Genomic DNA, 18,018 nt, shown 5'->3' on the forward strand with positions numbered 1-18,018 from the left:
TTAACCAGTTAAGTTCTGAACTCCCACACACCCCCTTGCGTTGCTTTCTGACAAAACCTGTGTAACATCTTCAGCAACACCTTGTGAGATCAATCCCTTCCCCAATGCCTTGCGCCCTACCTTGGCGTACCTGTTGGGCATCTGTGGAATCACCTCACAACTCTCAGAATCGCACTGTGCGAAACTTACCCACGTACCTGTGGCCTGGTACCTCTCAGGTGGAATACCCTTGGTTGTGCGACTGGATCGCCTAGGCACAAACTCTGGTGTTTCCTCTGGCTCACTGTCACCAGCAGGTGTGTCCTCTGCATCACGGGTTTCCCCCTCTGACTTAAAGCGTCTTCGAATCCTCTCCATTACACTTACAGGAGAACTAGGCTCACTCTTGGGCTGTCCTTTCCTAACAACTTGTGGAGACGCCCCACCCTGCTCCTGACCCTGGTCAGTGACCTGGTCGTCATCAGCAGACTCAGCCTCTTCTTCCTCCTCAACAGAACTGTCCTCTGGATCAGAGAGACATTCTGAAAGAACATCACGCTGTGCAGAAATCTTTGGCCTTTCATCCTGCTCAAAGAATTCAGCGTGTTTACTGACCAGCACCTTACTCTGATCACCTGACGGATAAGCAAATCTCCATGCACGAGCGTCTGGCTCATACCCACAGAAGATCATTTTCTGGACTTTGGCTCCATCTGGCCCTTGCAAAGCCTTAGGCACAGGGACAACCGCAGGAGATCCAAACTTGCGCAGAAAGTGAACCTGGGGTTTGCGGCCATTTAACAACGAGTACGGTGTGTCACCTACCAGTGAGTTGTAGACACGATTCCAGGTGAACGACACACAACGGATTCCCTCCAGCCAAAACTTTGGAGGTAACCTGGCGTCTTTCAGCATCACCTGTCCAGCCTTAACCAGAGCTTCACTTCTCAGCTCTGCCACCCCCCTCTTACTGGGTGAAGTAACTGTGTGACGTATCCCTCTTCTGTGAAAGAACTGCTGCAAAGCAGAACCAGTGTACCTAGCATTTCTGTCACTAATGATCGCTTGAACCCTGGTGGAGAATCTTAGCTCCACCCCCTCAATCCAGCTCTTGATCAGCTGTGCTGCATCCTCCCTGGATTTGAGACCGTGAGTCCAGGTGCTCTGCGAAAAATCATCCAAAAAGGTTAGCAGAAATCTGGCCCCTCCCAGACTTGGTTCCTTGACAGGACCGGCCAAATCTATGTGAACCAGCTCAAAAGGTTTAGTGGTTACCCGTTCCACCTTTGGGTAACTGCACCCCCTCACCTTCGCCTGCTTGCATGTGGCGCAACTAATGGCACGTCCACAATCTCTAATTTTACACCCTCTGGTAACCTCAGGAAGTACTTGCAGTTCTTCTAGAGAACTATGATTGGTCTTCTGATGCCATGCACAAGCACATTGAACATGAGTGGGAACTGTAGCACGCTGCGCCTGTGCTCTCTCAACCTTCCCCTCACCCCCAAGAGACGTTTTAAGAATGAAAAGATCATTCTGCCCCTTCTTAACCGTGGCAAGTAACCTCCCTCCTCTGGAGATTGTGCAGACATCATTTTCAAAACAAACTTTGAACCCCTTACTTAACAAATAAGGCACAGATAACAAACAATGATCCCCCTCTGGGATAACACAAAACTGCAGCGTCTCCTGCAAAACAGAAAGGAAAACGTTAGTGACAGTTTTAATCTGGGTTCTCTGTCCATTTGCGAACATAACAGTTTGTCCGGCCGGAATTGCCGTGCAATTCCCCATCTTGACTGCAGATGTCTCTGGAACCATGTTGCGGTTAGCTGCAGAGTCAATTACAAAAGCCATTTTCAAATTTTCCATTCGGCCGTCTTCGAACAATGCCATACTCGCAGAGACTTGATAAGCCTCTTCCTGTTGTTTACCACGACCACCTGGCTCAGTTCCACGCCTGCCTGTCTTCCCAGGCCTGTTGCCATGGAAACTCGCCTGGTTCCCATGAGAAGTGTCCTTGACAACATCCTGCTGTGCCTGTGTGCTCCGGTGGGGGCAACTGCCATGCAGACGTTGAACTCCAGTGGAAAAACACTGCCCGGGGCTCCTCCCAGCTGGCCTGGCCTTCCTTCTCCTGGAACGGCGCCTCCCACCAGCCTGGCCCCCCCTGAAGCTGCTCTTCGCTTCAGCACCAGTGGAAAGTTTCTTAAACTTGCCTTTGGAACTCTTCGCCCCCCCGATCTGCTCAACAGTGCTCCTTGAGACTGAAGTACCGGGAACTGGGGCCGCAGCCATCTTGGGGCTCTCCATTTCTTCTCCAGGGCCCTGGCCTCCTGCTGCAGTTTCACACAAACTTCGCAGCACATTCCAGGCAGCCCCTGGTGTCTGTACACCTTCCAAATGAGGCCTCAGTGAAGCATCAACGCATGCTCTGAGCATATTCAGCTCTTGTTGCATTCTCTGCTTGCCATCTCCAGGCACCGCAGATTCACAGCCTGCTTCAGCTGGCTCTGACTGGCTTCCTTCCCAAAGCCCAGTGACCAAGAACCAGCCCCTTATTCTTCTGCTCCAGGTTGCCCAACTTTTTAAAGTGAGCTTTTCCACCGGCATATCTTGGCTCTCTGCCATTTTCTTCCCGTTCTCCCAAGGGGGCCCAAGCTTACTTACGATCAGGTACAGCTTCTCTGCCTCACCCTTCCGTGGAGAAACGATTTTTGCTGCTCCCAGCGTTTAGCTCTGTCTCTCAGCAGCTATCTTGCCTCTCAGAAGCAGGCAAGACTCACTGAAAGCAGCCTACGCCTCCGGCCAGCTCTCTGTATCAGAAGCTCTCACTGTCTCTCGGAAGCAGGCAAAAACTCCCTCTGCTTCCCGGCATTAGGCTAGACTCAAGGAATGCAGCTTCCAACCTCCAGCTAGCTTCCGTGCCGACTTCAAAGCGTTCCTGGAGCTCACACCGACTGTTTTACGAGCGTTTACTGACCTTCCATAACCTGTCAGAGATAACGATCTCTGAGCTAGATCGATGGAGCCGCGATCTCAGACAGCTTTACGATCCCAATCAGTCATTTGCAGCGTCCGGCACGCTTCCTTCTAGCTGCGCACCAAAGTCTGCTGTCTCTTTGGTCACGGCTTAGCAGAGTAGCTTACAGCGGTGTAAAACAGTCTTTTTCTCCCTTGCTCCATGCAAGCATACACAGACAGATCCGTCTATTTACAGCTTTTATTCAAATATTTGTCCATCACTGCTTGCAGCCATGTTAAAACATGTCCGTCTCTCTCAAGACACACAGAGAGAACAACAACAGTACAGTCTCCTCCCAGACTCCTCCCAGCTTCTACAGCTGACGTCGGAAAGTGACGCACAGCTCAGAACACTTAACCAGTTAAGTTCTGAACTCCCACAAATTCCACTGTCGAACAGCTCTTACTGTCAGGAAGTTCTTCCTAATGTTTAGGTGGAATCTTTTTTCTTGTAGTTTGGAACCATTGCTCCGTGTCCGCTTCTCTGGAGCAGCAGAAAACAACCTTTCTCCCTCCTCTATGTGACATCCTTTTATATATTTGAACACGGCTATCATATCACCCCTTAACCTCCTCTTCTCCAGGCTAAACATGCCCAGCTCCCTTAGCCGTTCCTCATAAGGCATCGTTTCCAGGCCTTTGACCATTTTGGTTGCCCTCCTCTGGACACGTTCCAGTTTGTCAGTGTCCTTCTTGAACTGTGGTGCCCAGAACTGGACACAGTACTCCAGGTGAGGTCTGACCAGAGCAGAATACAGTGGCACTATTACTTCCCTTGATCTAGATGTTATACTCCTATTGATGCAGCCCAGAATTGCATTGGCTTTTTTAGCTGCTGCGTCACACTGTTGGCTCATGTCAAGTTTGTGGTCAACCAAGACTCCTAGATCCTTTTCACATGTACTGCTCTCAAGCCAGGTGTCACCCATCTTGTATTTGTGCCTCTCATTTTTTTTGCCCAAGTGCAATACTTTACATTTCTCCCTGTTAAAATTCATCTTGTTTGTTTTGGCCCAGTTCTCTAATCTGTCAAGGTCGTTTTGAAGTGTGATCCTGTCCTCTGGGGTGTTAGCCACCCCTCCCAGTTTGGTGTCATCTGCAAATTTGATCAGGATGCCCTTGAGTCCATCATCCAAGTCGTTGATAAAGATGTTGAATAAGACCGGGCCCAAGAGAGAACCCTCTGGCACCCCACTAGTCACTCTTCTCCAGGATGAAGAGGAACCATTGATGAGCAGCCTTTGGGTTCGGTCAGTCAGCCAGTTACAAATCCACTGAGTGGTAGCATAGTCAAGTCCACATTTTACCAGCTTCTTTACAAGAATATCATGGGGCACCTTGTCAAATACCTTGCTGAAATCAAGGTAGGCTACATCCACTGCGTTCCCTTCATCTACCAGGCTTGTAATTCTGTCAAAAAACGAGATCAGGTTAGTCTGACATGACTTATTTTTCAGAAATCCATGCTGACTATTGGTGATCACAGTATTCCTTTCTAGGTGCTCACAGACTGTTTGCTTAATGATCTGCTCCAGAATCTTCCCTGGTATTGATGTCAGACTGACTGGGCGGTAATTATTTGGGTCCTCTCTTTTCCCCTTTTTGAAAATAGGGACAACATTTGCCCTCCTCCAGTCTGCCGGGACTTCGCCTGTTCTCCAGGAATTCTCAAAGATGACTGCCAGTGGTTCTGAGATCACATCTGCCAGTTCTTTTAATACTCTTGGATGCAGTTCATCTGGCCCTGGAGACTTGAATACATCTAAACTAGCCAAGTATTCTTGTACTATCTCCTTAGTTATTCTGGGCTGAGTTTCCTCTGCTGAATCATTTGCTCCAAATTCTTCAGGTCGGGCATTGTTTTCTTTATCGGAGAAGACTGAGGCAAAGAAGGCATTGAGGAGTTCAGCCCTTTCTGTGTCCCCTGTTTGCATTTCACCATCTTCTCCTCTGAGTGACCCCACTGTTTCTTTGTTCTTCCTTTTGCTACGAACATACCCATAAAAGCCTTTTTTGTTGCTTTTAACCTCTCTAGCAAGCCTGAGTTCATTCTGTGCTTTAGCTTTTCTGACTTTGTGTCTACACGTGCTGGGTATTTGTTTGAATTCCTCTTTGGTGGTTTCCCCCCTTTTCCATTTTTTGTACACATCCTTTTTTAATCTTAACTCAGTTAAAAGTTCTTTAGATAGCCACCCTGGCTTCTTTAGGCACCTTCCATGTTTCCGTCTCATTGGTATTGCCTGAAGTTGTGCTTTTACTATCTCCCTCTTAACAAACTCCCAGCCATCATGAACTCCCTTTCCTTTTAGTATTACTGTCCATGGGATCTCACCCAGCACTTCCCTAAGTTTTATGAAGTCGGCTTTCTTAAAGTCAAGAAATTGAGTCCTAGTATGCTTGGCTGCTCCTTTCCGCTGTATAGTAAACTTCAGAAGAGCATGATCACTCGCGCCTAATGATCCTTCCACTTCTACCCCACTAACCAGGTCATCAACATTGGTTAGGACCAGATCTAAAATGGCTGTTCCTCTTGTTGCTTCTCCCACTTTCTGGACAACGAAGTTGTCTGCCAGGCCAGTGAGGAATCTGTTTGACCTTATGCTCTTGGCTGAGTTTGACATCCAGCAAATATCCGGGTAATTGAAGTCCCCCATTACTACTATCTCCCTTCCTTTTGCATGCTTGGCCATCTGTTCCAGGAAGGCATCATCTATGTCCTCCGTTTGGCTTGGGGATCTATAGTAAACTCCCACAATGAGGTCCCTGTTATTCTTCTCTCCCTTAATTTTGACCCAAATGCTCTCACTTTGGCTTTGAGGTTCTAAATCTTGGATCTCTTCACAGGTATACACATCCCTGACATATAACGCCACTCCTCCTCCTTTCTTGTCTGGTCTGTTTCTCTGAAATAGATTGTATCCCTCCATTATTACATTCCAGTCATGGGACTTATCCCACCAGGTTTCAGTGATGCCTATTATGTCATATTTAGTTTGCTGTACCAAGAGCTCAAGCTCATCTTTTTTATTTCCCATGCTTTGCGCATTAGTGTACAGACATTGAAGTCCATTAATCATTCCCCCGTGACTCTTATTTAAGGATTTTTTCCTCCCACCACTAGGTCTGCGTGCTGTTTGCTCCATTTGGTCTATGACATTTGGATGATCATCTTCATCAATTGATAGACTCCTACCTTCAGGAGCACTGTCTCCCTCCCCCACATTAGTCAGTTTAAAGCCCTCCTGATGAGGTTTCTGAGATTTTTGGCAAAAACATTCCTCCCAACCGTTGTGAGGTGCAGCCCATCGCTTGCCAGAAGTCCATCTTCAAGAAACTGCAGTCCGTGATCTAAGAATCCAAACCGTTCCTGTTTACACCATTTGCGAAGCCAGCTGTTCACTTCCACTATTTTTCTCTCTCTCCCTGGGCCACGTCGTTCAACTGGGAGGACAGATGAGATGACAATTTGTGCATTTAATTGCTTCAATTTCCTACCCAGAGCCTCATAGTCTCTTTTGATCTTCTGGAGGCTATTGCTTGCAGTGTCATTGGTTCCCACATGAACCAAGAGGAAGGGGTATTTGTCAGTGGGTTTTATGATTCCTTGCAGTCGTTCAGTGATATTTTAGTACTGTAATATATATTGAGAAGGTCTTCAGGTAGCAATAAGAAACAGTGAAATTTAAGTAGGATGTTAGAGAACAATAGATGAGCAAGTAAAATAATAAGCCTTTATACTATGGAAAATCTACAGAAATACCTGGATAAATCATACTAGGGAAGATACTCCTGCTAGGACCGCTATGGCTTGCACCGGCCCCCTAGATGGTGATGATGATGATGATGATTAATTGAATTTATCTACCGCCCTATACCCGGGGGTCTCAGGGCAGTTCAAAGAATAAATAGATGCCCCTTTTATTTTGCATTCATTACGATTTGTGCTCATGATGATAATGGGGTGTTATATGCAATCTGATTTAGGGGCCCTCCAGGCTGAAACACATTCACCCTGAGGGCAGGGGTGGGGGAGTAAGAATATTTTCCTTACCCGTGATAAATTGCAGCATGCTCAAAATGGCACTTCATCTTGTTATATTTTCCTTGAATGGTCTTCTGTGTTTACCTTCTGTGGCCAAGAAAAATGGCTTTCCTTTGACCTGACTAAGGAAAAACATTTTGTGCATTTCTCTTATTTCTTAGAGTGGGGCCTGCCTTCTCTTTCAATCTCATCTTGTATTTATCTTGGATAAAATCAGACATCTCTTCTTTAAGATGTGATTGTTCACGTGCCATCATTATATTCTTAATTCTCACGCAGCTATATAACAAAGTGTTTCCCATACACTCTTATATTGCCACTTTTTCCCCCTGAGGGTTTCCTTTACTCATGTCTCTCTCAGATATGTTTTATGGTTCATAGCAGTTAGAAAATGCTTATGAGCTAATAGATTCTGAACTACATTTACCATAATTCATCAGGACTATTTGGCTACAATCTAATCATAGTCTTAAAACAACAGTCAAGATCTATCCTTCAAAAAAAGGTCCACAGAGATTTGGGCAAATGGTGCCTGTCATTGGTTCACCAATCAAAATATGTCAAACTGGTGCTTCTCCATAGATATATAGCATTGACTTTTTAGCTTGATATGTCCCATTAGTAGGCTGACACACTAGGTAAAAAACAAAACAAAATAAAACCTCCATGTGAAATTAAAACATTTATTCCCAATATATTTTTGTAACTTATTCACAAACACATTTTCCCTCAAGCCCCATGACCTTCTAGATTGCCTCACTATGCAAAACAGCACCAGTTCTTCATTACCAGCCCTTAGATCTAATGGCATCTTCCTCTACAGGGCCATGCCAATAATTATTATAAATGAGGCCAATTTAAACAGCTTGGAACTGTGGGCTGGTGTTAACCACCCCAGTGCATGTGAGGGCTTATCCCCACTTACCTTTCCTCTGTGCTTTCTAGGCATGGTCCGTGCTTTAAAGCTGTGTGTGGAAGCAGCTCCCTCTTTTTTTTTTGCTCTGAATCTGCTCTTTAAACTCAATCAGACCAAACAGCAATCCGCTTAAAACCTAAATTGATGTTTGCGCCAAATGAGCGCCTAAAGAGTGGGCTTTTGTGAAACCGAAACCCACACTCAGGCATGGGGCTTTTAAGCAGGGGAAAAGGTTAAATGTGGATAAGACCGAGGTGATGTAGCTCTCCATTCGTGTGTTTTTTCTAATTGTCATTGGAGACCTCTGGGTAGTCACTGAGCATTTCTGATTTAGAAGCCTGCCCTTTGGCCGTCTCCCAAGGGTTGCGATGTTAGCTTTTGCTGTGAGAATGTTGGCACTCAAGATTTCACACCAGTTTTCTTTTTTAAAATGGGAGGAGGGTTTGACAGGTACGCTGAAGAGCAGCAGAATGTACAAAAAAGGGGAGATATAACTTAATTTATTGTAATAGGCTCGGTGTTGTGAGAAAGAAATGGGAACTTGCTGATGTGCATGTTTTCAGATATTTTACATTCCTCCTCCACATTGAGAACCTGACATTTTTTTTTATTTTAAGAGAGAACATGATGTCCCTCATTATGCCTCATCAGTTTTCAGAACAAATAAATACATGAGAATGAAATACTAATGCCTTGCAGGGAAGAAGAAAAAAACCAGTCTGGCCAAATCACAGAACCCTAGATAAGTGATGAAACAGCTTCTTTGTACATGGGCACATTGTTTTAGTGCTCATCCAATGCCCGATTTTTCAAGGCATGTCAACATTTTAGCATTGTACCCAACCCCACCACTGCTTCATCATGTGGAGAACTTTGCATTTGGCTCCCACCCAGCTTTGTGTAAATCAGCCTTGAACGTTGTTGCCATTCATTGGCTTCTGATGCTTATCCATTCTTTTTAATGCTGTTTTTAATTTAATGCAAATCACTGAAACTCATGGGGTATTGTGCTCCTTCTGCTCTTTAAAATGTTCCGGTTGAACCTTCATGGCCAAGTCTGACACAAGACTGCTCACATGATGGTGGCTGGAACAGATCTAGTCACTATATCTATGTGGCAAAAGCTGTATATTCATACTGTTCACCCCATTTCTCTGAGCAATGTGAGAAGTTCCAGGAGTGCAGCACTTACCTGGGTTTGTTCCCCTTTTGAAAGATGTCAAGGAGGTTTATTGGCATTTTATAGCGTCGTCATTGATTTCCAAATATTCAGGTTGAAACTATATAGTTTCAAAATAATTGTCTAAGAACTCTACAGTCGTTCCATCAACACTGCTAGTGTGAAAAAGATTATTGAAAAAGATGCTTTATACCAAAATGTATTGCAAGAAATTAGGTTCTCTCTCTCTCTCTCTTTCTCTCTCTCCCCCCCTTACACACACACACACACACAGAGAGAGAGAGAGAGAGAGAGAGAGAGAGAGAGAGAGACAGACAGACAGACAGACAGACAGACAAAATTGTCTCACCACCCATAGGGTTTATGTACATTAAAGTGTCATCATTTGTAATGCATCATTTAATTTCTACACAAATTCAGTTTTGATAGTCTACTTTGTGTGCAGCCACTTTGTTTTCTATACTGAAACAGCAACTAGTCTATCCCAGCACTACAGTGCAGAAAGATGATAAACGTGCCTTTCTCCTAACCTCCTGGTTTAGCAACACCACCTGCTGGAGCACAGAAGTCATAGAAATGTCCTCAAATCTCTTTGTGAATCCAGGAATATTGCTTGGGAGCAGCAGCACAGTGATCTGTCCAGGACACAAGATGATAATGGGACCTATCTGCTGATCCTCAATACTGTGACCAATATATATAAATAAAAATTTTAAATAGCTACTTTTGTAAAGCATTCATAGTCAAGATATAAAAGTGCTATTAGGTAAAGGTAAAGGTAAAGGTAAAGGTAAAGGTACCCCTGCCCTTACGGGCCACTCTTGACAGACTCTAGGGTTGTGCACTCATCTCACTCTAGAGGCCGGGAGCCAGCGCTGTCTGCAGACACTTCCGGGTCACATGGCCAGCGTGGCGAAGCTGCTCTGGCGAACCGGCACCAGAGCAGCACACGGAACGCCGTTTACCTTCCCGCTAGAAAGCGGTACCTATTGATCTACTTGCACTTTAAGGGTGCTTTCGAACTGCTAGGTGGGCAGGAGCTGGGACTGAACGACGGGAGCTCACCCCGCCGCGGGGATTCGAACCGCCGACCATGCGATCAGCAAGTCCTAGGCGCTGAAGTTTTACCCACAGCGCCACCTGCATCCCAAAAGTGCTATTACTAGCATATAATTCAATGTGTTTGTATTAGTGTATACATTATTTGTTTATTCTATCCCAGCTTTTTCACAGTGCAGGACCCAGGGCAGCTCACAGCATGAATTAAAAGAAATACTGCTGAAGACACACACACACACACACACACACACACACACACACGGGTGCCATTACTTGTGCATGCCATAAAGTATATGTGGAAATGACATCTTGAGCTGTTAAAGTCAGACTCTGTAAGCATAAAAGTTGTACAGTATTAGAACACAAAGGTTGCAAGCTCCTTTAATCCAACTTTTTGTTGATTATGGGCATAATGTTCAGGATTTAAGATTCTGCTTGAAAAGATGAAAGCTCAAGGCACCCAGCTACATCAAAGGCGACTGCAGAGGGAATTGTTTTGGATCTACAACTTTAAGACTAAAACACCAACTGACCTCAGTGATGAGATTGGCTCGATGGTGATAATGCTACAGACAAGGTAGAATGTGTAATTCACCTTAATTCCTGATTGGCCATTATGTTATCTATCTGTACATGTGCTGTATATGTGCATTGGATTTATTTAATGTTTGCACAAATACTGGGGATATTCCTCCAAGTGAGGAATTTGCAGATGTGCGAGCTTCTGAAATAGTTAAAAGAACAGTGTTTTCAATTAAGTCCTAAGAATAGAGATAATAGCTCAGGGCCTTGAAGGCTTACAAGCCAGATAGCATTTGAATACTTTGTTCTGAGGCCCCATTTGGAGGAAAACAAATTATTTCTTGCATGCTTATCAGATTACATTTGTAAGTGGCACTGAGGCTATATAAGCATTATCATTTTTTAAAAAAACAAAACCCTCTAACTGGTGATTGTGGTGCTATTTGGTGATTCGCATCTACAATATTTAACTTACTATCTGCTGAACTATAGTTATTTTATTCTGACCACTGAGGAAGACGTTGGTCAAAACACATTTGGTTATATTGGTTCATTTCTTTTCATTGTTGTGTACTTTGTGACAGTTTATGAGCTATGCTAACTATTTTGTGGATACTTGCTAGTTCCACATTATTTTAATTTGGCACTTTTTTGTTTCAGACATTATTAGAGACAGATGTTGTTTTTAATTGGTATTGGTTTTTATTAAAATACTTTTCCTATATTGTGCACACTATACCACTCGATTAGTATTGTATCCCATTTTTTCCCATCCTATCTACAGTTGGTTGCGACTGATTTCCCTTTTAGTCTTGTTTATTATTGTTGTGTTTCTATACTGGCCTTCCTCTCACTGGAGCCTAGGGCTGTTTTCAACGTCATGAAATACAAATTTTAAGAAAGCAATAATTAAAATAGTTAAAGCTGCATATCTAAACTAAAACAAGCACCTAACACAGCACCTAGATCTCCAGTTTCCAAGAACGTGCTATGAGCCTGGGTGAACAAAAGTGTCTTCAATGGACTGGACAGTGACTGTGTACATGCTCCCATTTATTTTGCATCTAGCGTTTTAACAATAATATTTTTATCATTTATATGCTGTTCATTTGACTGGGTTGCTTTGGACACTCTGGGCAGCTCCCAACAAAATATTAAAAACACAGTAAAAGATCAACCATTAAAAGCTTTCCTAAGCAGGGATCCATATCTATCCTGTTATCTATCCTGTCACTGCTTATGAAATACTGTGTTTTGATGCAGTTCTCTGCAAGCCAGATGTGATCCAAATTGAGAAAAAAATGACTTGGATGCATTTTAAGTTGGTAATGTGTACACAGCCTCTGACATGTGGGATGACCAAACTTCTGGTGGGTGGGGGAAGATTCCTTTAAAAGGACACCGTCACTGAGAAAGATGTGGCCTTCTAAGCATCATCATCATCCCAACACACAAACACCATAGTTTACTGTGGGCAAAGCTCTTTAATTGCAAAACCTCTTCCAGTTTTGGATTCTCAAGCACTTGCAGGCAGCTTAGATTTGCTTGTGGATATCAATGGAAATAAAGAGGCCCAGGAGTCTTCCGTCTTGGGTTCCTACCAAGCCCTGGAATTCGCAGACTTAAGCCGGTTCAGTGAGCTTTCACCACCTTTAGTGGAGTTGGTATCATGAAGGCTTATTAGAGCACTGTGAGCAGAGCTTGCTTGTGAGGGATTAGTGTGAATGCAGTTTTCAAAGGCTGTGACTTTATTTTTTTCATTAAAGGATTTGCAACGCATTGCAAAAAAGATGTTTAAAAATACTTGATTTTTCTTATGCTTTAATTGGTGAAGCTTCGAATGAACCCTGAGGGACCTTTAAATCCTTTTCTTCTATGTGTGCGCTAGGGAAAGTTTTGCTTATCTTGGAAGGCACTGTGTGTTCATTTGTAGCAGTAAAGAATCATAGAATTGTTGAGTTGGAAGAGACCCTGAGGGGCGTCTAGTCCAACCCCCTGCAATGCAGGAATTGTGTGGTACACCTTTGGAAGCTTTGACTCCCCAAATATATTTGTCTGTAACCCTTATGTTCGAACTGTAACCCTTATGTCAGAAGAGGCATGTTGAAAATGTCACGGGGTTCTCTTCTTTCAGCCAGCGACTGTACCCCATCCATAGACTCTGGAACCAGATCTGGCTGTTCCCAATTCACGCATCTAAGCAACAATGTCAAAGCAAAGCTTTTAGTGCAAATACTAATAAATCAAGATGCCATTCTGCAAGCAATTCTAGTTTCATTGAGCACTATTGTCTGCTGCTAGACATTTCCCCAAGTTTGTTTCAAATGTGTGAAGATTACATGAAATATCTACAGTCTATGTCAAGAGCACCCAACCTGGTGCCCTCCAGATGTTATTTGACTCCAACTCCCATCAGCCCTAGCCAGCATTGCCAATGGTCAGGGATGATGGGAGTTGTAGTTCAAAGCATCTGAAGAACACCAGGTTGATAAAGCCTGCCAAAGAATATGATTTTGCTCCCTCTATGCCCTTTGTTCTGACAAAATTAATGTTTATGGGTTTGAGGAAATGAGGTACAAATGTCCCACATTTGTAAATTTTTCTTTCCATTAATCAATCTGAATTATTTGTGCCCAAATATTTGTTACTTTTGCTCAGAGAAGGGGTGTTCCTTGGTTTTCATCCAAAAAAAAATAAAAATTAAACCATAGCAGTTAAAACAATACAGAAGAGCACACATCTTAATTAAAAGCAGTTGGGTGTAATTTTAAAAAAGGGGGGGTAGATTTATTCACATCTCTAGTACTGGCTTTAGTAATGCCCGGTATGCTTGGGGCCAAAGTTTCAAGGTCTGCCTATTCCATATACTGTACAGTAAACAAACCTGCCCATTCACTGTGGACAGACACTTTTCAATTGACCTGTCTAATGAGGTGGGTGGATCACCTGGTAAGGGTCATAGCTCAGTGGTAGAGCATCTACTTTGCACACAAGAGGTCCCAGATTCAACCCCCAGCAACTCCAAGTAGGGTTGAGAAAGAACCTGAAACCCCAAGAGAGCCACTGCCAGCCAACAAGCTAGATTAATAGTCTGATGTAGTATAAATCAACTTCCTATGTTCCTATGATTTGTGGTGCCCAGGCTTTGAAATAGCTCTCACCTGCCATCCCCAGTAATGAGTGCCTGCTGTTAGGAAGTTGATTTTAAACAGGATATTTTAAAATATTAAATATTTTAAACAGGAAAATACAGTTTTATTTGCCTGTGGGTGATATCCAACTCCAGTCAAATGGTCAGGCAGCAGGTGATAAGAAAGGCCTCTGTGGCTGCCTGAGACCCTGGAGAGCAGCTGTCAGTCAGAGTAGGCAAGACTGTGACAGGCTGACTAATGGTCATAACTCTGTATAAAAGAGCTATGTCACCTTTTCCTCTGCTGGTTATTTTTAGAGTTTTATTGGATTGTTATTGCTTATTCCACTGCTTTTAGAAAACTTTGCTCTTTTAAGAAATGCTATCGTTTATTTTGTTTTTGTGATTAGGGGATTTAATTCTTATTGTTTTTAGTTTATGACATCCCTGTGAAAGTATTTTGATTAAAAGGCTGGATAAAAATATTTTAAACAAACAAGTTCCTCCTTTTGGGCAGTTTAATCAGATTTCTGCTTTTTCACTAGGGTGAGAACAGCTTAGCAATTTGGGGGTACATTGATGAGTCTCCCATTCTGAGAAAGAAATACTGAACTCAGTATTTCAGATTATAATTATTTTAAAAAACTAATTAAAACTTCTTTTAAAAAACTTATTAAGAAACTGATTTCATTCCAAAAATAAAAGACCATTGCAGATTGATTCTTCATTACCCTGCAGTGTGTCCATTTGAAAACCGATGAATACAGATGTAGGCGGTGCCAGAATTGGGGTATATGCGTCCACATCTGCCCAAGGATTGCAACCACCATTTTTGTACTCCTGGTGCATGTGCAGGAAGGAAGAGGTGAGGATAACCTAGTCTAAGGGAAGGTTTTCAAATACAGTATGTATCAAGTCACCACACTCACTCTTGTAGATGGCAGGATCTCTAATCAATCTACTTTAGAAGCAGCATGTTGAGTATGAGCATGAAAGATTCTGGACTGAGAGAAAAACTGCATTTTTCTTTTACAAATGGGTACACAGCTGAAGTCCTTCAAAAGTTAGACGTGTGTTTGCAATACCTCTTCTCCTTCTTTGGCGATCATTCGTAGCCGAGTAAGATTGTCTTCCATAAACATGGTTTTAACAATGATTCCGTAAGTAACTGTGGAGGCCAATTCTGGATCCACATGTTCTTCCACAGTGAGGACATAGGTTTTAGGGTGGGAGTTGATCACAGTGTGGATTTCCCAAGCATACCTTCCTCTTAGCATGTTTCTCTCTTGCGTTCTGAATTTGAGTTTCTTCAAAGCCCATGACATCTTTGGTAAAGGCTGTTCTCCAACTGGAGTGCTCGCAGGCAAATATTTCCCAATTGTTGGTGTTTATACTACCTTTTTAAAGATTTGCCTTGAGACAGTCTTTAAACTTCTTTTATTGACCACCAGCATTACACTTTCCTTTTTAAAGTTCGGAATAGAGTACAGTGGTACCTCGGGTTAAGTACTTAATTCGTTCCGGAGGTCCGTACTTAATATGAAACTGTTCTTAACCTGAAGCACCACTTTAGCTAATGGGGCCTCCTGCTGCTGCTGTGCCGCCGGAACACGATTTCTGGAGTCTGTAACCTGAAGCATTTGTAACCCAAAGCATATGTAACCCGAGGTACCACTGTAGTTGCTTTGGAAGACAATAATCAGGCATCCGCACATGACCAGTCCAACGAAGTTGATGTTGAAGAATCATTGCTTCAACACTGGTGATCTTTGCTTCTTCCAGTACACTGGTATTAGTTTGCCTGTCTTCCCAAGTGATGTGTAAAAATTTTCAGAGACACTTTTGATGGAATCTTTCAAGGAGTTGGAGATGGAGTTTATAAGTGGTCCATGTTTCACAAGCATACAGTAAGGCTCGTTTAATCTCACTGTAAACAAGTGGTACAGTGACAATAAAGTATTTCTATTTCTATTCTATTTCTAGTACAATAGCTTTGTAAACAAGCATTTTGGTTTCCCTGCAAATGTCCTAGTCCTATAACACCCTGCACTTCAGTTGGGAGAAAGCCGCACTCGTAGAGCTCAGGCGATGCAATACCAACTATAGTCACACCAGGGCAATGTTCTCAGTGTCTGCTTACTGAAAAAGAAAAGGCGCTGGGTATCTGGTGGCAGCTGATCCCAGGAACTCTATTGTACAAAAAAACCCAACAGTTTCTTCTGACTGTGCCTAGACATTGGAATAAATTTCCCAGAACTAGTAGGTTAGTATCTAAAAGAAAATAGTGTAATCGTGTTTTGTCACAGTAGGCAGTCTGAGCCATATATTATTCAGTTTCCTACATGGAGAGCTGATACACAAATCTGATTTTCTGTTGGCTGTTGTCAGGCAAACAACATGTGACACTTTATCATGCTATTAAGGTCCATGTGCAGCTTGGTACACTGAGCTTTTTTCCATGTAGGGGGCAAAGACTGTAGCATCTGTCAGCCAAAGCAGAGCCTTAAACAGTAAGAAGACTGAGAAACATATTTTTCTCTCTAACCATCCCACACATTGAAATGTAAAAAATTCCTGGTGTTTTTTTTTATGTTTACCAAGCCATTGCGCCTGGAACCAGCCAAAGAATCTGGGAGAAATTCGTATTATGCCCCACTCAGCTGATTCACCAGTGAGTGGGTGGAGACTGTCAGCTCACCCCACCAATTGCTTCCTGCAGAAACCCAGCTGCTCCTTTTTCTTACATCATTTAGTTTTTCTGTGTTTGGAAGGAGAACAGACCCTGGGACCCATAAAAGGTTTTTTTGGGCTGCTTAGATTAAGCCTTAAACATTGGGTGTGTGTGTGTGTACTGGATTATGATAGAGGGTTACAGAATTATGCATGCTGTGGAGAAAGAGAAATTTCACTATCACATAATAATAGAACTCAGGGCTGCCCACCCAGATTGGGTACATTTAAAGTTATATCATTCTACTTTAAACAGTCATGGCTTCCAGCAAAGCATCCTGGGAGCTGTCATTTGTTGAGAGTTGTTGAGAGACCCCGTATTTCCCTCAGAAAAAGCTACAGTTTCTAAAGTTCTCCGGGAAAAGGGATTGATTGTTAAACAACTCTGATAACTGTAGCTCTGCGAGGGGAATAGGGGTCTCCTAACAACTCGAAACACCATTAACTACAGTTCTCAGGATTCCTTAAGTAGAAGCTGACACTGTTTAAAGTAGTATAATACTGCTTTAAATGGATAGTGCAAATGGGCTCAGAGGTGGGTTCTCAATGTGTAAGCTGAGCAGGCCATGCTTGGCTCACATCTCCTTAAGAGGATTCAAATAGGGCTGCTCCTTTGTTTGTTTTTTCCAAGCACCCTTATTAATTTTCTCATGACATTGTTCTACACACAACCTGTAATTACTTTATGGAATTCAGTCACACAAGAGGTGACGATGGCCCCAGGCTTAGGCAGAATTAAAAAAGAGGCGTAGCTTGTCATGCAAAGTACACCCGTTGAAATCCTTTCTTCTACACAGCTATTAAAACTCAAAAGTGATGTGTGTGGGTTTTTTTTAAAAAAAATCACCTGGCAAACACATATTTGCCATGATAGATAAATGAATGAACATCTGGTTTCACAGCTGTTAGTCTTCTGAATACCAGTACCTGGAGGAGAAACAGCATTTATGTGCCATGAGCTTCTTAAAAGCATTTGGAGGGCTACTCTGGCAAACGAGATACTGGAATGGATGAATATTTGGTTTGACCCAGCAGGGCTCTTCTTATGTGATATTATATGCTATTAATAAACCTGTGGTTTCTTAACCTAGACCTGTGCAAACATATTGTGGTGGCTGGCTCACTGAGACAGAACATTGTGTGAGGAAGAGTAGAGTCCCCACAGTGCTAAATGGAAAAGGTACTGAGCCGGGCATGTTGCTGTGAAAAACCCTCTTCCAACTTTTACCTACCTCACCCAAAATCAAATAAGCGTTTTCAAATGTTTAAATGATCACTCATGAATCTTCTCCCACTTCAGCGAATTTCCATTAACACCAGTCACAAATGGTGCTTTTTCCAGCTTCATTTGGAACCACATGTCCTCCACCTTAATTACAGGAAATCAGTTGCCTGCCAACTGTGGATTTTGGCTCATTATATATTGCCCTTTGACT

Source organism: Podarcis erhardii (assembly GCF_964252035.2).
Source record: "Podarcis erhardii genome assembly, chromosome: 1".
Taxonomy (NCBI): Eukaryota; Metazoa; Chordata; class Lepidosauria; order Squamata; family Lacertidae; genus Podarcis; species Podarcis erhardii.